Here is a 22,626-nt window from a genome sequence, read left to right as displayed (position 1 = left end):
GGGTGAGTAGAGGAAGGAGTTCACAAAATATACACTATAAAAACTAGAGAAAGACCAAAGGCCAATCTTAAACACCAGCCATTAAAAATATTCTCCCAAGTTTCCAACTCTTTTAGAGAAAATGATGCCTTTACTAGCTTGCATTTTGCTTTGTGACTCACCAGTCACAGCATTAATTGTATTTTGTCAAAAACTATGGTTTTCAAAATATTGCTTGTATTAAAATCAAGCTGGGTGTTCTTAACTTAAACCTACTTAGAATAGCCCTCTAAGATTCAGGTGTCTTCCCGTTTCACAGGGATAAAACAGGATATTTTTGATCCAACAAAGTTTCATTACAAAATGTATAACATTTTTAATGTAAATGGATTAATGTCCCAGGACTTGATTGACTACAGAAAATTAGAAGTAGCCAAGAATAGAGAAGATGTATGTATTCAAAACTCTAAAGTTAAGGTGAGAGAAAAGAATAGGAGAAATTTGTTCTGAGAATATAAATATGTTTGCACATTAGGAATGTCTGACTGATCACAATTGTGAAGAAGAAGAAATGGGTCTTTGCAGAGGTACTGATGTCAGGGGTAGGAAATAGTACAGTGTTCATTGATTTTCCTTCTTTCTTTAATAGGCTCTTCTGTCCTCAGGTGAGATCATACACCAGAAACTGTTGATTGAAGAATAATTCTGGATTTCAAATACATCCAAGTTCAAAGTATTGACTGGTATCTGTGATGTGGAAGCTTCAATTTTCTTTATTCCTTTTTCAATATCCCCTACTCTGTAAAATACCTCAAAATTAATTATATTTGTGGATAATCAGTATTACTTTCAGACCTAAAGGATTTATGTTCTTTAAATTAGCTTTAAGATTCAGAATTAAATGTACTTTTCTCCCATTTAAAAATCAACAGTTTAACCTAGTTATATGGGGAGATACTCATATATACTCAGGGTTGATACTGATTAGGACTCAGATCTCTCTGGCTTTGAAAAAGCATCTTCAGCACTGCTTCTATACCCAGTCACATTGCTCTGTTAAGCATAATTTTAATAAAATTAATAATATACACAGGAAGAAAGCTAGTCATTCCCTCTATGGGAAACCAGCATGTAGAAAAGGAGAAAGCTGCCATCTACATCCTACTACTTTTCTGCTTCCACCTACTATTTTACATAGCTTTGTTTTCATGGGTTTTGTGGAAGTTGTGGGGATTAATTAAGATATTATATTTGTTAAGATAATTGACTCTTAATAAAATGATGTAAGCCCATCTATAGTCCCTGTATTAGTTCATTTTCACACTGCTATAAAGACATACCTGAGACTGGGTAATTTACAAAGAAAGACATTTAATTGACTATCAGTTCTGCATGGCTAGGGAGGCCTCAGGAAACTTACAATCATGGCATAAGGGGAAGAGGCACGTCTTATATGGCATCAGGCAAGAGAGAGTGCGTGTGCAAGTGCAGGAAAAACTACCATTTATAAAACTACCGGATCTCATGAGAATTCACTCACCATCAGGAGAACAGCATGGGGGAAATCACCCTCATAATCTAATCACTTCCCACCAGGTCTCTCTCTAAACACCTGGAGATTACAATTCAAGATGAGATTTGGGTGGGGACACAAAGCCTAGCCATATCAATCCCTGATCTCAACTAGCCATCGCTATAGGTTCTACATGACAACAAATTTAGTAGAGCAAGGCAAAGCTACAAATATTCTTCTATTTCATTACTTCTTTAGGAAACACATTATCTGCTTTCAAAGACCATTTGCAGAAACCCTTTTTACCCTTAGCTCAGGTTTTCCCCTATTAGCTTAGGGTGCATGAGGGATTCAGCTCTGTGGAGGCTTCAGCTACAAGTGAAATCTAGGGCAGTTTGGTTAGTATAGTCAATTGATAGTTAAAAGGACTATACCCTTTTAATTAACTAGTTTCCACCTCAAATTATTGATAAAAATAGGGGCTAAAGCGAAAAGCAATCAGGTCAGAAGCTTCAGTGGGCAAGAATGGTTGCCATGAGGTTAAAACCCCTCCTTCTCTAAGTTGTCTTCTGTAAGCACACTGTGGATAGCAAATGTTCTTCTGATGTTCACCTCTCAAAGAAAAGTCCACATATTTAGGTTCCCAATTCCAGACATTCTTTCTTCAATATCTTCAGAAGTTGATTCTGGTACCAAACCAAAAAGATTGTGGGTTCAAACTACTAGGAAGTAATTAGGCGTTGATGGACTGTACCGTCTGCTGGCTTTATGGAGGTTGAGGGCCTTGGAGCTGAGATCTTAGATCCAAAATTCAGTATGGCAGACCACCCACAATATCAGTCTTCTGACAACCCTCAGGAAAATGCCGAGTACAAGAGACCATGAGCCAAGGAGCATAGTTTTCTTTAACAGAAAATCTTTTTTTCTCTCTCTCCAAACACATCCACACACACAGACAAATACACACATCCCACATGGATATATAATTTATAATCCCTATCTTTAATAACTTCCCAAATATAACCAAACAAATACAGCACAATTTGTTTATAACATTGGTTTCAGGAAAAATAAGCTGCATCATGGAGAAAAAGGCACCAATCTAAGAGAAATATACCAGAGTGAGTAAGAAAGATCTTCCGGTCTCAAGAAGCTTACTGTGCATTGATGAATGTAATACTTTTCATGCAGTGATAAAGATAATATGTACACAATCCAAGATGGAATTAAAATAATCACTCTAAAGGAAGTACAAAGTGTTAAAAAGACTCAAAGGCTTTAAAGTGTTAAAAAGACTCAAAGGATGAAATATGTCTATTTGGCTTTGTCATCTGAAAAAATACAACATATATAATTTAACTCTCAAGCACATCAAGGCACTTAAAATGCAATTTTATTAAGTTAATAATATTTATTTTCTATATCTATATAATGTCATTCATAAATACTTTTATTAATATACAATATTATTATACTTTCTATGTATTGCATGTCCTGGTGTATGTGGCATATGTTAGGCATTTTATTTTTTATTAGGTGTTAAACTATATTTGACTAAATGAATGAAGTGCTGAAAATAGAATGGACAACCAAAGAACTGGCTGATTCCACAACCCTTGCTCTTTTTACCAGAACATTCTACCTTTCTAAATTAGTAGTTTCAACCCTGGCTGCACACTGGAATTATCAAGGGTGCTAGAAAAGGTACTAATCCCTGGGTACCATGTTCTAAAATTCTTGATTTAAGTGGTCTGGTGTATGGCCTGGGCATTAGAATTTTTAAAAATTTCTCAAGTGATTTTTAATGTGCAGTTAAAGTTGAAAATCATTGCTCTAAATATCTTCTCTCTCCTTTTTTTTTTTTTTTTTGAGACAGGGTCTCACTCTATTGCTCAGGCTGGAGTGCAGTGGTGTGATCACAGCTCACTGCAGTCTTGTCCTCCCTGGGTTCAGACAATCCTCCCACCTCAGCCTCCTGAGTAGAAGGGACCAGAAGTGAGCTCCACCACATCCAGCTAATTTTGTAATTTTTTCTAGAGACGGGCTTTTACCATGTTGTCCAGAATGGTCTCAAATTCCTGACCTTAAGTGATCTGTCCACCTCAGTCTCTCAAAGTGCTGGGACTACAGGTGTGAGCCAGCATGCCTGGTCTAAATATACTCTTTCGAGATAAAAATACAGAAGCTCTTGTTTTCTAGACATGAGCTTTAACAACTGGTTGGGCACAGTGGCTCATGTCTATAATCCTAGCACTTTGGGAAGCCGAGGTAGGCAAATCACTTGAGGTCAGGGGTTTGAAACCAGCCTGGCCAATATGGTAAAACACGTCTCTACTAAAAATACAAAAACTAGCCAGGTGTGGTGGCACGTGCCTGTAATCCCAGCTACTTGGGAGGCTGAGGCAGGAGAATCGCTTGAACCCAGGAGGAAGAGGTTGCAGTGAGCCGAGATCGTACCACTGCACTGCAGCCTGGGTGACAGAGTGAGACTCCGTCTCAAAAGAAAAAAAAAATGAGCTTTAACAATTGAAACAAGAAACACACATTTTTAGCAGTGTTTTATGATGATATACCACCCATATATAATTAAACACTTTTAAGCATCAGGGCTTTGTAAAACAAGGGGTAAGTGGTGCAGCTAGAATGTTAAGATGGTAATACTTCACTCAAGGTAGAGATATATTCTGGCGAATAGAATCTGCATTAGCTAATTATAATTATATGGCTTCCTGTATGAAAGTGCATGTAGTAGTTAGGCACAAGGAGGGCTTTCTATTATTGTTTTAAGAATCTTCCAAATATTTTAACACTGCATTTGTTAGATTTGAAAAAGTCTCATCTATATTTGAGGGTCCTCTGTGTGTGCCTGAGTCTGATCTACAAGTTTCTGGTAGACCTATTCATAGTTACTCTCTTTTATCCACTGCAGCACGTTCGAATAAAATGTGTAGTGGAAGATTTATTGTCCAGCCTACAAAATAGCCACATGAAAGCAGAGAAAATCTGAGATCTGTAATGTGGTCACTGCCAACTCAGCCAAAACTAACTCTTTGATATCTTTATGTTCTTAACATCTGCATTTTGCTCAGTCTCTAGTGTAGTAGGAGAGGTAATAGAGGAGACAGATGAGGAAAAATGGAGGAAAAACAGCCCTCCAGAAACACTATTATAAATTATTATAATGTATCTTCATTAATCATGTTCAGCTATGGTTTCAATTATTTATTTTTCAGTGGAGGTTTCAGTGTGAGTGTGTGAGGCTTTCTTTCAAGCTGCTTTATGATTCTTTAAAAATCTGGGGTGGAAAAAAATTCTTAGACCTTAGTGCTGAGATCCTAATTGAAGCCTGATTCCTGCTGAAGCCAACAAAAGGAGGAAGCATGGAGGGAATCTCATCTTGGAACCTACAAATTCCTTTTAATTGATAAATAGGAACAGATCATTGGATTCCCTCAACAAACTAACTCAGCTCTATTTTTTTCCTCACATTTTAGAAATGACAATTATTCTATGATATACAAATGGCTTAAAACAAACTCTTCAATAGAATTCTACTTCAGTGGTAGAAATATTATCTTCCTAGACTGTCTAAACCAGAGTTCCTGTACAGTAAAGCTGCTTATTCTAGCATCAGTGCAAATGATCTCTTCAGTTTTCATGATTTTGCACCAGACTTCAACTTCTAGTCACAACATGACTTAAATAGTTTGAAAATGAGCCCTCTCTCCTATGCCAACTGAGGGTGGCCTTTTCTGGAAGCCCACAAAAGATGGAATGTCTGAGATCCTGAAGGTTTCTCTCTGGAGTTTTAAGACAGTCCACACTCCTCAAAGATGGTGCCAAATTCACCAAACTTTTCATAAGTCTGACCCAAATTATAGACTCTGCACAGGGCCAATCACCAAGCCAAACTCATCTGGTTCAAAAGTATAATTTCATTTGCAAAGCTGGCTGCATCTGGCAAAGGAAACAGTGGAACTGGGCACAGATGCTCAGCATGTGAGAACAGAAGCTGGGGACAGGCACAGGATTTGCAGGAAAGGAGCTTTAACTGGGCCTGGAGGTCTAGAAAGGCTAACAGGAGGGAGGCCAAGGAACAGGCGGTGAAGGTGACACAAGTTTTTAATAAAATTGTTTGTTTTCTTTAAGTTTCAGAAAGCTGAACAAATAATAACTAATGCTATGAGCACCCAAACACCTCACCATCATTGTAAAATGAAGTTCTGTTTTAAGCAGTGAGCCTAAAAAAGGAAAAAGACATGGCCATGACTCTAGAGACATGGCCTTGGAAATGAGGCAGGTGTGTGTGTGTGTGTGTGTGTGTGTGTGTGTGTGTGTGTTGGGGGAATGGTCTCTGTTCAGTCTCTGGGTGGTGGTAGCATTCAAAAGAGGCCTAGTGGGTTTGGGACAGTGGGGTCCTGACATTCTGTCACATCTGGTGACCACATGTTCCTTTCATATCTTGGGATATGAATGAGAGCAACAGTTTTTTCTATCTCTACTTACTGAATATGTTGTATTTCTAAAATTCACATTTCTCATAACATTGTCCACATATATACACACACAGACACACACACACACACACACACACACACACACCAAATCCTTGTACCTTGAGGCATGCTACCATCTAGATTAACGCCTCATTTTCTTTTTTCTTCTCGTCATCATAATCTTAGCCATTGGCTTAGTGCAGAGGAAGGTGATGGAATTGGGAAGTTAAAAAGCAAGGGCTACATTTTTTTTAAACGCCATCAGTCATGAAAGCAGAAAATCAGGAATCAATGGAAAATAATATAAGAAATGGTCAGAATAAGCAAAAATACCCATAAAACTTGGACAAGACTAAAATCATGTATGTTAAATAAGGATATCATTAAATTGTCATACTAAATGTGAGAAAAAATGAGAATCACAATAGTACTGATCAATGATATAAGGGGTAATAAAAGCATTTATTCAACAAATACTTTTGAGACTGCAGTCCCTATTCTTGAGGCATTTGAATTAGTCATATAATGAGATTTGCATAAGTTAAAATTTCACCAATAATAGAGATAATCAGTCATAAACAAAAAAAGAATGCTGAACACAATGACCAATCAAGTGTTGTGATAGTTGGGTGAAAGTGATTTATGTTGAGAGAACGGTCAGTGGAAATTTTATGGAGGTTTAGAGTTAGATTTAACCATGAAGGATTAGTCAGATTGCACAAGATAGAAAGGAGAAAGATCATTTGACCCTAGGATAATTTGAACGTTAAAAAGGAAGTGAAAATTCACATGGAGCATTTGAAGAATATAAAATAGACCACCCTGGTTGAAAAGTAAAAGATGTCCATGGAGAAATCAAGAGTGATGTTGGAAAGATATATGGGGAAACAGGTTGTAAGGAACGCAAGCACCATGTCAAGGAGTTTGAACATTACCCTACAGTTGAGGACAGTCCCTTGAAAAGTTGAGAATGGAGAATAACTACATAATTACAGCATTATTTTAGGAATGCTAATTTGACGGTATAAAATAGAATGAAGAAAGAAGAGGGACCAGATATAGGAACATTATTCAGTGAATATGTTTTTGGATGCCTTCTCAGTGCAAATAATTGTGAAAGATATTATGGATATGTAGATGAATAAAACATGATCATTTCCCAGGAAAGCCTTGTAGTGTCATGGAGGAAATATATAAATAAGTTTTAAAAATGTACACTTATAAAAAATCTATGGAGCACTTTGGGAGGCCGAGGCAAGTGGATTACCTGAGGTCAGGAGTTCGAGATCAGCCTGGCCAACATGGCAAAACCCCATCTCTACTAAAAATACAAAAATTAGCCAGTGGTGGCACGTGCCTGGAGTCCCAGCTACTAGGGAGGCTGAGGCAGAAGAATCGCTTGAACCTGGGAGGTGGAGGTTGCATTGAGCTGAGATTGTGCCACTGCACTTCAGCCTGGGTGACAGAGTGAGACTCCGTCTCAAAAAAAAAAAAAAAAAAAAAAAAAAAAAAAAAAAAAAAAAAAGAAACCATGGTGGGGAAATCACTTGATCGGAGTTTGAAAGATCAACAGATATTCTCTAGGATGAAAAAGATCAGTGCAAATGCAATAGCATGAACAATCATTCACAGATAGAAAGAAAAGGAATATTGAGGCAATTAGACTTTAAAGACTGTAGCATATAATCTATGTTGAAGGGTCAGAGGTAATAAGGCTAGAGAAACAAATAAAATATAAGATGTAGTAAGAAGTTCAAACTGTATTGAAGGCAATGAAGATCCAGCAAATAAAGTATGGGAGTAATATAAGATAAACAATTTAGAAACTCTCTCAAGCAGTGTGAAATGGTTTAATTACAAACATGGTAATTTGATAGAGGCCAGTTAGCAGATTATTGAAATAGTTCAGACATTATAAGGAATAAAACTAAGGCAGTCACATGGGAATGGAAATACAGGAATGGACTCAATCGGTACTTAGGAGATAGAAACAACAGAAATTAGTGACTGATTAGGTGTGGTTGGAAGAGGGAAAGCAAAAGGAGATGACTTAAAGATTCCTGGCCTAGGCAAGTGGGTGGATGATGGAGAGGAAGGACAGCCTTGGGAAATGGGGTGGGGAGCTGAAAAGGGAGTTCAATTTGGGACATGTTATGTTTCAGGTATCTGTGAGTCAACCAAGGAGAAGAAGGCAGTTGTAAATATTGTCTGGAGCCCAGGAGAGAGGGTTGGACAGGCTCTGTGAGTCATCAGCATATAGGTGATCACTGAAGCTAGGGAGTAAATGAGATCATCTATGGAAAGAATAAAGTATGAGAAGAAAAACTTAATAACAACTTAATCTAGGGGACATTGGACATAAAGACCTAAAGTTAGAAAGAAATCAGAAGAACAATTTTTTTAAAAAAAGAAAAGAAAAGTAAGAGGAAAACCAAAAGAGAAAGTATTAGAAAAAACAACAGAAATTCCGCTAGAGGTAGGTAGGGTTGGTTAGGGGTGAATTAACAGTAACAGATATTGAAGAAAATTCAAGTATGGTGATGCCGAGGACTGCTCAAAAGCACTGGAAATTTGACCTTCTCTGGGGACGTTGGCAAGAGCAGCTTCAGTGATGTTGTAGAGAGAGTACCTGTTCTTCAGTGAATGGACAACAGACAAGCAGATTGGAAATGAAACAGTAGAAATATCTATTCTTTGACCTTCTCTCTTAAGAACACTGAGAAGAAATGGGAAGCAATCACTGGAGGAGAATAAAGGGTAGAGGGAGGGGAAAAAAAAACAAAACAAAAAACAAACTTTGGGAGGCCAAGCTGATCACCTGAGGCCAGGAGTTTGAGACAAGCCTGGCCAATATGGTGAAACCCCATCTCTACTAAAAATACAAAAAAATTAGCTGGGCGTGGTGGCGGGTGCCTGTAATTCCAGCTACTCTGGAGGCTGAGACAGGAGAATCACTTGAACCCAGCAGGCGGAGGTTGCAGTGAGCCAAGATCACACCACTGCATTCCAGCCTGGGCAACAAGAGTGAAACTCCGTCTCAAAACAAACAAACAAAAAGAATGTATTTACTGGCTGGGGTAATAAATCAGTAGAGAAGCAGCAGGAATAAGCAGTATATGGTAGGGTTACAAATGAATAGTAAAAGGGGGCTCCTGATTCGAGATCATCTGAGAATTTTATGTAGAAACTTTGAAGGTAAAAATAAGCTAAAAATTAAGGGAATCATTACGTAATGAGATCTTTCTCTAAGAGGTAGGAAACCAAGTCACTTCCTGAGAGTGAGAGCGGTGAGAGGAGGAAGGGAAGTCTGTGAATATGGCTCAGCCAGTGGAATGGCCAGTGTTGGAAATGGGGGCACAGCGAGTTGTAAGTAAAAGGATTTCTGAGTAGTATAGATTTATATTTCAGAAAATATAAATTTGTAATAGGGCCAAGATACATATGTTTCCCCACAAATACTTGACAGTCTAGGTATAGCAGTGAAGAAGGCAGGTGTTTTGTTTGATCCAGATTTGAGGGTTGATGAAGCAAGTAGGCTAAAAAGATGAAGGGATTCAGAGTACTGGCAAGAAAGTGGAAATGAGATGTACTGTGGTGTCTGAATAGTCTCAGCTAATGAATCCACTTGACAGAGGCAGGAATAAGAGAGACACAGAGCTAGGCTAAGGTATACAACCTCTAATCATTTCTGAACTTTTACTCAAAAAATACCCTTTCACCTCTGCCCCATCTTTAACACAGCAATTCTACTTCCAGCAATTTATCCAGCAATTTAAATATTCCCATATATATGCAAAGCATATTCCCTGCAGCATTGTGTATATTGGCAAAATATTGGAAACAACATGAATTTTCATCAATAGAAATCCGGTAAATAAATTACAGCACAATGAAATAATTGAATACTAAGAAGGAATTAAATGAAATGAGGCAGATTTACATAAACAAGCAGTAATTCCAAGATATATTAGGTGAAAAAGCAAGATGCAAAGGAGTGTATATTGTGTGCCACTATTTGTGTAAAATTAAAGTACATATACATCATATACATGCATAATATCTCTGGAAGGATAGAGAAAGTTTGGATATGGTAATTGCCTCTGGAGAAAGGGCTAGATGGCTGGAGGTAGTGGTGAAGAAGAAAAATTTACTTTTACCTTTATATATATATAAAAATAAAATTTACTTTTACATATATATATATAGTGAATATATATATTTCTGTTTTTTACTATGGACACATGATTACCTGGACAAAAAAGAGCAAAGAAATGTATCTGCTATCATTATATGCTGTACCCAATGGTGGTGAGTGCTAGTGAGGCAGCCTCAATCAATGACACACATAAATACATTTGTGCTTGCTTTTATCTGAGTCCTGAACTAGTAAATTTTTAGTTACATTAGATAAGATGAGGCATTTTAGTATATGCAATATTTTTTATGTCCTGAACCAGCAAGACCTTTAGCTAGGGTTTAGGAAAACATGGGACTGTTTCTAATAACAATGGCATGTAGAAAAGACATTCAAGTTTAATTGTCTTACTGACAAATCGTAAGCTGAAAGAGCTTTCTTGAGAAACACACGCCCACCTTCTTCAGAGCTTAAGGAATAGAATGAGTTTATAAATGTTTGGGAGTAATTCTACTAACTTAAATACAATGTTTTAAGTGATTTCTTCTTTATTAGGATTTCATATGGCTTAAGAAAAAACTTTTGATTTAAAAATTTTTGAGGGTATACTTAGCTATGGGGAAATGCACCTTGAAAGCAGCAGAAACTATTAGTACTTTTCTCTATTTACAGCAAGCCAGAGACAGTCTTTGGCTGCTCTGGGTATAGATAGCATATACATTTCAACCTTATTTCTGAAGAGACATATGCAAGATTCTGTAACCTATATGATGTCAAATCAGTCTGTACAAAATCCTCCGTCATATTACCAAAAAGTCTATGCAAAGATGTATGATACAGGCCATAAGATAGAGACAACACAAGTATCCTTGATGGTATCCTGAGAAAAAGTGTAACGTACTACACAAGCAGCTTTTGTAATGCCCATGTCTGGTAGGTACTCAGCATTCAAAACTAACAGTAATTACTGCCAAAGCCCACATTGTTTTTTGTGCTGATTTGTATTGTGTTTGGGGTGGGGGTGCAAGGAGGAGAAAGAGAGAGAAGAAACTAGAGAGCAAGAGAGAGAATAAATTTTTATACCAAATATTAGTCTCCAGCATTCTCTTCTCTGGTTTATTGGAAATCAGATCATTTTGAACTATTTTAGCAGGCTAGTAGAGCCTAGCCTACTGTTAAGCACATAATTGATACCTAGTAACTAATCAATAGCCAGGCTTGCCATGAGTGCACCTGTGCTTCGGTTGCCAGCCCAGCAGGTGAGCCGTGGGTCCGAAGAGAAACACAAACAGCACTACTTTTCCTGTTTACAATAAGTACTCCTATGAGTCTATCACTATACCTGAGATTCCTACTGACTAAGATGTCATGTCCCCCACCTTTATTACCTGGAGAGCCACACATCCTTTCAAGTTTTGTTTAAGTGTCCTTTCTACAGTGATTCCCGGTTGCCCAGCCTTCATTCTTTGTGTTACTACAACTCTTTGTTCACATAGCTATGATAGCACCTCTCGCAGAATGCTATAATGATCATTGTATGACTATGTGTATAAGATGATGACTACATGCTTTGTCACTGTACTGTTGAATTCTATGAGGGCAGGGACCTTGTCTTTCCATCTTTGAATCCCCAACAGATGACAGTGACTCGGGGGCTCACAATCTCTCCCAGCTTTAGTTTCCTCATGTGTAATGCAGAAGGAATAATTTCAGTCTTTAAGGGTTGTCGTCAGGATTAAAAATAATACACGCACAGTGTCAAGAAGAGATGAAAACCAAGAGGGACTCAAGACCAAGAAAACACTGAGTAGCCATATTCTATTTGGAATTGTTATATTTTGTCAGCCAGGTGTTGGAGCAAAGAGACAGTTCTGCAGAGAGAAGAATGAATCAGACATGCAGTAAGAAGCAGAGATGGGAGATGGAGTGAGGTCATGCGTGGGTCTCCCTACAGCTTTGCAATTCCGAGTTCCAGTTTTCCTGAGGTCCAGCTGCATTCTTTGGCATTAAAATAAATGGGCTTAAAGTATAAAATGCTCAAGAAAGAACAGCTTTGGAAGAGGAGAATAGAGAAGTAGCAAATTGGGAAGAACTTATATCAGTAATATTTATGTTGCACCTTTTGGATGCTTTGGGATGATTTGCTATGAGATCCCCAAAGTTTCCTTGAAACATATCCAGGAGCATAAAACATGCTGGTCCTGTCCACGGTCTAGATTGTACTTGGTATATAAATGTATGCAGACTTGCCAACCAGATTGCAGGCTCTTGGAGAGGGGAAATTATACCTTCTTCCTTTCCATTTGCCGTAGAGCCTAGCCTACTGTTAAGCACATAATTGATACCCAGTAACTAATCAATATTTGTTAAATGAATGAATCCAATTTTTTTGAGACAAGGTCTTGCCCTGTTGCCCAGGCTGGAATGCAGTGGTATGATCTTGGCTCACTACAATTTCTTTCTGCCTCCCAGTCTCAAGCAATCCTCCCACCTTAGCTACCCTAAAGGTACATGCCACCACACTCAGCTGGGTTTTTTTTTTTTTTTTTTAAGAGATGAGTTCTCTCTGTATTGCCAAGGCTGCTGTCAAACTCCTGGACTCAAGTGGTCCCCCTAATTCGGTCTCCCAAAGTTCTGGGATAACTGGCATGAGCCACTGTGCCCAGCTAGATTCTTTTATAAGGTACACAACAAGGGATCCAGAAAGCAATGAATCAGTAGTGGATGTTTCAGCCTCTTCTCAATCTATATACTCTTTTGGTATGATTCAGTAATACTCAGAGTTTCAGCCACTAGATAGGTATGGATGGTGTTCACATCCTCATTTCCAGCCCAGGCCTATACTGCGGACTCTGGACTCTCATTCCCAACTTCCTGCAGTAGCTGGATATAATGACCTATAGGCATCTCTGTCCAGGGTCATCAAACACTGATCTTCAGACATCTCCAAATATCATGTTCTCCAAACTTGCCCCTCTGTCTGCATTCTTAGTCTCAGAATACGGGCACCAGCACTTGCCATGCAGTCTGCCTAGCTGAAAAACTGTGGGTTGTTCTTCCCTCCTTCATGTCCTTCCCTCTGCAGACTAAGGAGAGCAATGTGGTGCATATAAAAAGCATAGGCTTAAAAGTCTCACAGGCCTGGAATTTGGCTCAATCACTTAGTTTTGACCTTGAAAACATTACTGCCTTGTGGCTCATTATCTTTGTTTGTAAAATGAGATTATTAATGCCTATCTTAGAGGGATGTTTAATAACTAGACTTAATGTATACAGCATTGCAGACTCCAACTGTCATTTAGTGTCCTGGACATGACTTTACTGTTTCATGGAGTACACAATGATTGGTTTATTTTTAAGTCCACACGAATCTCTAAGCAAGTTGAAGAGACGGTATTACTTTCATCTAATGCTTTGAATTTAATGAAATGGCATCGTTTTTCCTAAAAGCTCTGAATCTACATGTCAAAAAAATAGAATAAAAGACACAAGAACCAGTGGCATGGATAAATAAGAATCTATCTTATTAGACTTCATCTATAGAGTTTATATATATTCTGGATGCTTATTTTTCAAAAGCATTTGCGAAAAGGCAAAAGACATTATAAGAAGAGAAGAATATGCTACACTTCTTGGAGTAGAAGAAGACTATAAAATACCATGATGAACAATCTAAATCAGACAGAAATCTTTTAGACAATCAAAAACACAGTTAATATGGAATGTTTGGTCTGGCTAGCTGGGGGGACAGGATAGTGGGGCAAGGCACAGCCAAGAATTGCATTTCAGTGACTCACTGCTCCTACAAAAACGGTGGCTTCTGAGAAATACAATTTAGAAGAAAATATCTATAATAAAATGTGAGGTGCCATACCAAAAATAACATTTACTTAGGGGGGAACCCTCAATTAATTGCCCTTTGAAAACGGAACCTTCTCAGAAATCACTGAGAATCTACCTGAAGATCTCAGGAAGTTTATGTGAGCTCATTTGATCATTATTGGTTCATTCATTCACTCATTAAACAAATGTTTTTTAAGTGCCTGCTATAAGCCAAGGCTGGGATATGTATGGTGGGGAACAAAGCATGCACAGTTCCTGTACTGTGGGGGAGGTGGGGTTACAATGTAACAGGAAAGGCAGGCAATTAACTAAGCAAAAACAATAAAATGCGATATATTCTCTACTGAGCATTATTTTAGTGCTGTAAGAACAGGAAGAATACTTAACCAATCTGGGCTTATAAGGAAGTGCTTTTCTCAAGTGAAGAAGAAGTAAAAAGATGATCAGGTAATAGGAACATTATATCCAAAAACTTGAAGGAGAAATGAAGAATCATCCCAAAAAGGAAAAACTTAAAGTTCAAGTTGAAACAGCTATAGATTTGGCTGCTGAGAAAGGTGAAAGTCAGGTTATGAAAGATTTAATTTTTTTTAAATGGACCGAATTGAGGTGCAATTTATATTCAATAATGCACACTCTTAAGGTCAAATGAATTTTGAAAAATGTTTCCATATGTAACCTGCAACCCAATGAAAGTATGGAACATTTCCATCTCCTGATGAAGTTGTTTAGTGCCCCTTTGCAGTCATCTCCCCTCCCTCCCCAGCACCCCAATACAGGTAGAAATTGCTCCACTTCCTATCACTATAGATTGGTTTTACTTGTTCTAGAATTTAATATAAATAGACTTTTCTAAGTATAACGTCTATGTGATTCCTCCATGCTGTTGTGTATCTCAGTAGCTCATTCCTTTTTATTGCTGAGTAGGATTTGATTTTATGATATACTCTAATTTGTTTATCCAATCATTAATTTACTAGAACCCATCCTTATTTGGGTTGATTTTAGCTGCTATAAATAAAGCTCCCATGAGCATTCATGTACCAGCCTTTTTTATAAACATAAGTTGTTAGTTCTCTGGAATAAACACCTAAGAGCGGAATCAGTGGGTCACATGATAAGTAGGTTTAACTTCATAAGAAACTGGCAAACTGTTTTTTAAACGTGGTCACTCTATTTTACACCTTACTGTAAATGTATGAGAGTTCCTGTTTCTCCACATTCTTGTCAACATTTTATATTACTGGTCATTTTAATTTTAGTCATTCCAGTAGGTGTGAAGTGGTATTTCATTGTGATCTTAATTTGTCCTTTTGTGATGATCAGTGATGCTGAACATCATTTTTACATGATTATTGGCCATTTGTATTTTGCCTTTTGTAAAATTTGTTTACATTGTTTGCCATTAATTGTGAAAGAGTTCTTTATATATTGTTGATTCAAGTACTTTGTTAGTTATATTGTGGTAAATATTTTCTTCTAGTACATAGCCTGCCCTTTTATTAAGTGTCTTCTTTGAAAAATGATTATTTTAATTTTTGTAGAAGCCCAATTTATCAATACCTTCTTTTCTGGTTACGGATTTTTTTTCCTATTTTTGCTTATAGAAGGTTTATACTCATAATCTTTGCATTTAGATCTATAATCCATTTCAATTTGATTTTTGTATTGGTGTAAAGTAAGGGTTGAAGTTAATTGTTTTACATACGGAGATCAGATTCCAATTGTTTTAGCACCATATATTGAAAAGACTATCATTTCTCATTGAATTATCTTACAGAAAATCAATTCCATTTTTACAATTACTGAATTTTTCTTTTCTTGAGTATGTATAGGAGGAGCATCCTTAATCCAAATATCAAAAATATAAAATGCTCCAAATTCTAAAAGTTTTTGTGTACCAACATGACCTCACAAAGGGAAAATTCCACATCTAACCTCATGTGGCAGGTTACAGTTGAAACTTCGTTTTATGCCCAAAATTATGAAAACTGTTGTGTAAAATTATGTTTAGACTAAGTACATAAGGTGTATATGAAACATAAATGAATTTCGTGTTTAGACTTGGGTCCCATCTCCAAGATACCATGTTATCTATATGCAAATATTTCACAGTCTGGCAAAAATCCAAAATCTAAAACACTTCTGGTCCCAAGCATTTTGGATAAGGGATATATATTACATTTCTGTTTATTTTGTGATTGAATACTAGACACTTTGGATACTATATTTTAGAAAATTAGGATTCTATCTTCCTTGCTTCCTATTTAGCAACAAATTTAATTTCTGGCTGCCCCCTGGAATGTGTCTAGGCTTGATTTTGTGCTTCATTAATTAGTGATATGGTTTGGCTGCGTCCCTACCCAAATCTCACCTTGAATTGTAATAATCCTCATGTGTCAAGGGTGGACCAGGTGGAGATCACTGAATCATGGGGGCAGTTTCACCATATTGTTCTTGTGGTACTGAATAAGTCTCACGAAAGCTGATGGTTTCATAACTGGGAGTTCTCCTGAAGAAGCTCTCTTGCCTGCCGCCATATAAGACATGGCTTTGCTTCTCCTTTGCCTTCTGCCATGATTGTGAGGCCTCCCCAGCCATGTGGAACTGTGAGTCCTTGAAACTTCTTTCCTTTACAGATTACCCAGTCTTGGGTATGTCTTTATAAGCAGCGTGAAAACGAACTAATACAGTTAGGAACTGTAAAAACCCAAGGTATTTTGCAAGCCCCTCTAAGTTGGTAAGACTCAGCCTCCAAACTGTCTCTCTATGGATCTTGGTAGAGCTTGGTTTTAGGCTTTCTTCAGATAATCCTACATTAAGTCTTTCTCTAGGGCATGGTCTTTACTCTTAAGACATGATCTTTCTGCCATCTCAAGTGGATTTCAGAGGTTTTAAAGAGGCTTGAAGGACATTTCTCCACTCTGGCAAGGCTGGAACTCCAGTATCTGCAGGCACTGCTTAACCTCCAATATCTTTGTTCACCTTTCAGCCCTAGAGCAGTTGCTAGCTGTTAAGCCTTGGGTTATTTGCCCTGAGCCTATACAAGCCCCTCTCAGTCATGAACTTGAAGTGTTCCATCACACAAATTTCTGAGGCACTTCCTTCTTCTATGACATTCTACCTATTAAATTCCTGCTGCTTCAGCTACCCAGAACTCTGATCTCTGCCCCTATGCTCAGTGGGACCACCGTACTCTGCTTGACTCCAGCTTTCTGTTCTGCAATCAGAAAATTGTTCTCAGACAGAGAACTGGCAATTGTGGACCCCACTTCATGAGTTCCCCTCCTTTCAAAGATCGCAGGCTTAAAACTGTCAGTTGCTTGAGATGTTTATGAAAGAAGTCTAGTTGGGCACCATTTAATTCATAAATGCTGGAAGCTATCAGTTTTTAAGCAGAGACGTAAAATAACCTATTTGTACTTTATAAGGGTCACTCAGGTTTCAATGGAAAGTGAATTGGTAGCGGAAAAGACTGGTGCACACAGACAACACATGGCAATAGGAGTAATCCTGGAAAAAATTACCTATTTAATAAATACATATTTAGTGATCGCTATATGCAAGTTACTGTTCTCATTCTAGTATTAACTCACTTAACCATCACCAATCCCATGATATAATAGTATTATTATATCCATTTTATAGGTTGGAAAACGGAGGGACAGATAGGCTAAGTAATTTGACCAAAAAGCAGAGTTGGGATTGAAAACAGGTGGCCTGAGTTTGGAGTCCATGATCTTTAAAACCAGACAGTGTTGTGGTAATGGTAGCCTAATGTAGTGGAAATGAGCAACCTTTGCTTCCTGAGCCTGAAAAGCATGGACTTCCCTTTCTGGACACTATTATTAGTAGACATACTGTGTGCCAGTGTGAATAGAACAACAATCCAGGCATCTTGGGAGATAAGGGATTCAAAGCAAAGATTCTTAGCCTATAATCAACATAAAGACTCTAAAAAAACAAAATTATGTAGAAAGTAATTATTAAACAATATACTCAGAGCAATTGCTTTAATGCTAAGCAGATGCTAGGGGATGTGACAATTGCAAGAATAAAAAAGATGATCACACCTGTAATCCTAGCACTTTGGGAGGCCAAGGCAGGCAGATCACCTAAGGTCAGGAGTTCAAGACCAACCTGGTCAACAAGATGAAACCCCGTCTCTACTAAAAATACAAAAATTAGCTGGGCATGGTAGCAGGCACCTGTAATCCCAGCTACTTGGGAGGCTGAGGCAGGAGAATCACCTGAACCCGGGAGACGGAGGTTGCAGTGAGCTGAGATTGTGTCATCGCACTCCAGCCTGGATGACAGAGGGGGACTCCATCTCCCTGCAAAAAAAGCTTAGACTCTATTTTTATATGGGTTATATTCAACAAGAGATAGTCAACAATGGTCCTCAGAGCAATGGCCAGGAAATCTCTGAGAATTTGCCTTTTAACTTATGAAGTCATTTGCCTCTGAACCCACTTCCCTAGCTATAAAATTGAACTAAAGTAATATCAGTCAAAAGCACACATCACTGAATTAATTTTCATCTTTTAAAAAAGTCCTGACATTTTTTGTTACAATGCAATTTGGTGCAGTTGCTGAGGTAAAGAACTGAAATGAACTGGAGAGGAAAAAATAAACCCAGAATACAAAAAAAAAAAAGATGAAGTTTTGTTTTGCCATTCTTGGAACAATAAATGAAACAAAATATCTGTTATTATGAAATAACCCCATTAGAGAGGTCAGGGAAAATGGCAGCTGAGGCTAAAATAAAAATAGTCAGATAGGTTGTGTGCTGACATCTGGGTCTAGGTCAACATGTCATGTGTACCAAGTTAAGAGTGTCTTCTGAATTTTAGTGATAAACAACTACTCAGATTAAAATATGCCATAAAAAATATGTTTTTAAAAAAGCACTGTTTACATTTATCTGTGGAAATTTCTGTCCTGCTGATAACCCAAATGCATGAGTTAAACCATCTGCCTCTTTTTCTGATGTGAAAGGGAATGATGTAAATGCTGTTTACAGCAGTGAGTTGGTTTGCTGGGAGGCTACTGTTCTTTATCAGCGTTTTAACATTGGGTAACTGAGATAACTGTACTTAAGGCATATTCCCAAGAAAAGTCCATAGGCATCTCTCCTGGTGAGGGCAGGTTTATCATGTTTACAAATGTCCAACTCTACTCAAGATATACATGCAATCCAGAGAGTGTCACATAAGAGACAGTGTGATAGAAATGACACGCATTTTGATGGGAGATTAATCCAGATTCAAATTCTGCCTTTCTAATCTTGGCCAAGTTATGGAAATTTTCTAGATCTTTGTTTATTCAGCCATAAAATAAGCTTGCTATAGGGGGTTGAATGGTGGACTCCATTTGTCCATGTCCTAACCCCCAAAACCTGTGAATGTGACCTTATTTAGAAAAAAAAGTCTTTGCAGGTATAATTTTGAGAAGTGATCATTCTGGGTTTTCTGGTGGGTCCTAAGTCCAATGACAAGTGGCCTTCTGAAAGATGCACAGGGTTGAGCTGCACGGGAAGAAATGGAGAATGAGGCCATGTGAAGACAAAGGAAGAGACTGGACTTATTTAGTCACAAGCCAAGGAATACTTGGAGCCACCAGAAGCTGGAAGAGGAAAGGAAAAATCCTCTCCTAGAGCCTTTAGAGGTAACATTGCCCTTAGAATACCTCAATTTCTGACCTCTGGCCTCCAGAACTGTGAGAAAATATATTTTTGTTGTTTTAAACCACCCAGTTTGTGGTAATTTTTAACAGAAGCCCCAAGAAATGAATACAATGACATTATAGGGTTTTTGTGGGGAATATAGATAGAGCTGTGCATAGCCAAAGTAAACATTTATTTAGTGTTAGCTACTATGGTAATAGTACATGATACTTCAAACACATGGCTACAAATACTCATGGAATCAAGGACCAAGTGTCTTCCACTTCAATATAAAATTTATAAGGTCAAGTGTCCCAGTTACTGCTAAGGATATTTGAAAGAGGAAATCTGAAAAAAAAATTTATTGGCTACTAATACGAAGTCCACTTGTAAGGAGAGGACTCACCTTTATTGAAGATAAGATTTCTAAAGCCCATTTCGGAGGAGAGGCTGAGCCTCTAGGTCCTAGATATGAATAAATGTACTTCACATAAGAGAAGAGGAAAAATGTATTGGTGACTCCAGGAAAATGAAGGGGGAAAGAAAGGCAGAAAAGGCTCCAAGCTCTAAGCTATAACCCGCTCTCTATAACCATCTTCAGGAAAGCCTCAACATCACAAAACATGACTGGAGATGAATGATTCTCTCTCTCCCTCCCTCCCTTCCTTTCTTTCTTCACTGCTTTTTTCATTGAAAGTGTAGAGAAATGAGGCTTCAAACCCAGAATAATATAGAAAACTGGGACTGAATGGAAAGACAAAAAGATACAGGTGTTATTAGTCTTTGCTTAGATCCAGGCACCACCTCAAAGTCAAGTTAGGATACAAGAGGACTACAAGTGCAAAGAATGACCAAAGATTAGGCTGAAATCTTGATGTTCATTCTCCTTTAGAAAAACTTCACTCACCAAACACATAGTTCAACTGAAGACCTTTTATTCACAAATGGCAAGAATTCTGGAATGGAAATATTTTTCTGAGATGCAAAATTAACTTCCAGGATGCAAATATTTTTTACTTTTAAAAATCTGTCACAGGATGTATTTTTTAGGGCAACATATATGTTTTGAAGTCAGGTATTTTTACCTAAGATTACTCCAAATGTGGTTAAAACTGGTACAATCATTTGCAATAAAACTAATTCATCTAATTCATATGTCTAATGAAGAATTGAATTACCAGCCAAATTACATTTTCTATGTAATATGCCATCTTTGAAAACTGTTTTTCGTAATCTAGGGGGACCGAACACATCAAATACATGTCATATTATTAGGGAAAAAATACAAGCTAAAGTGTCTGAATTTGTAGGTAAAATACAAATTCAGACGATGTGATGTCAAATACAGACAAGAATAATTGGAAAAGTTTCGTGGCAGAATAGTGGACTTTAATTAAACACTGAGGAAGAATCAGAAGGTGATCACCAGAATAAAATTTCATAAAGGCAAGCCAGTTAAACTCCCAGGATTCCAGGGATGAAGGTAGGAGGAAGAATGAGGTGTTTTCACTCTTTGACTTCACTGAAGAGGAAATTTGAATGAGAACTGAAGTGTCTGAAAATGAAAATTATATTCGGCATCCATTTATCACATGGGGAAAATGGTAAATGGGAACAAAATAATAATAAGAGGTATAGTTTCTGATGCGATTACGCTCATGAGCTTAACTATAGAGCTAAACTGCAAAATTACAAAACATTTTAAAATTAAAATGCAGCCTCCTCTTAGGTCAAAATGTTTGCCAAAGTGGGTAGATTGGTTAGTCTGGACCCTTTGGACACTTTTAAGCATTCCAGAATGCCTCCAATGAATTTAGAATGCCAAGATTGTGCACAAATTTGCTATTTAAAATTCTAGAATTGCATTTGCTAATCCAATTAAGTCTAGCTTTGCCAGACACAGGGGCTGAACTCCACTTCAAATCATGTAGCTGAAATATACTCAAAAAATTTATGTAAAGAGAAACCCATTCTAATTCCACAATACCTGTTTCTAAAATGACTGCAAATACTCAAGTTACTAACATTTCTTTGGAAATGATTATTGCTATATCTTCAATCACTCCTTTACACACACACACACACACACACACAAAAGATGACATGAAATGAACAAAATAGGTAGGAAACTGTTAGTGTTGCAAATGTATTTTATTTACCAAACCATTATAGGTTTAAACTTGTATTCACACCTTGACTCGTACATTCTCATTCATAAGCACATATCTTATCTATTTAACTTCATTAAATCATCTGATTTTCTGTTTATGTCCATGTCTAATATTTTTTATGCTTCTGATGAAGTCTTTCACTCTCTCACATGAATAGTGGGTACATTTTATCATCCTAAGAAGTTGGCAAGCTTCTTGAAAAGACAGACCATATCATATGTTTATTTTATATCACCTTGATGCCAACTACTATCATGGTAAATCCTCAATGTGTTGATTTGATTTTCATTAATTCAATTCCAATCTAGCACTTTTTTTTTTTTTGAGACAGAGTTTCACTCTTGTTGCCCAGGCTGGAATGCAATGGTGCAATCTTGGCTCACTGCAACTCTCGCCTCCCTGGTTCAAGGGATTCTCCTGCCACAGCCTCCTGAGTAGCTGGGATTACAGGCACCCACCACCATGCCCAGCTAATTTTTGGTATTATTAGTAGAGATGGGGTTTCACCATTTTGGTCAGGCTGGTCTTGAACTCCTGACCTCAGGTGATCCACCCGCCTTGGCTTCCCAAAGTGCTGAGATTACAGGAGTAAGCCACCACACCCTGCCCAATCTAGTAGCAAATGTTACTTTGTACTCTTATAGAATCGCATATAAAAATTGGGACTGTTTACCGTGTTTGCAGATGACATGATTCTATGTTTAGAAAATCCCATCGTCTCAGCCCAAAACCTCCTTAAGCTGATAAGCAACTTCAGTAAAGTCTCAGGATACAAAATCAATGTGCAAAAATCACAAGCATTCTTATACACCAATAACAGACAA

This window comes from Pan troglodytes, chromosome 4 (genome assembly GCF_028858775.2).
Source record: "Pan troglodytes isolate AG18354 chromosome 4, NHGRI_mPanTro3-v2.0_pri, whole genome shotgun sequence".
NCBI lineage: Eukaryota > Metazoa > Chordata > Mammalia > Primates > Hominidae > Pan > Pan troglodytes.
The sequence above is the reverse complement of the archived record's forward strand: the minus strand, read 5'-3'. Positions refer to the sequence as shown.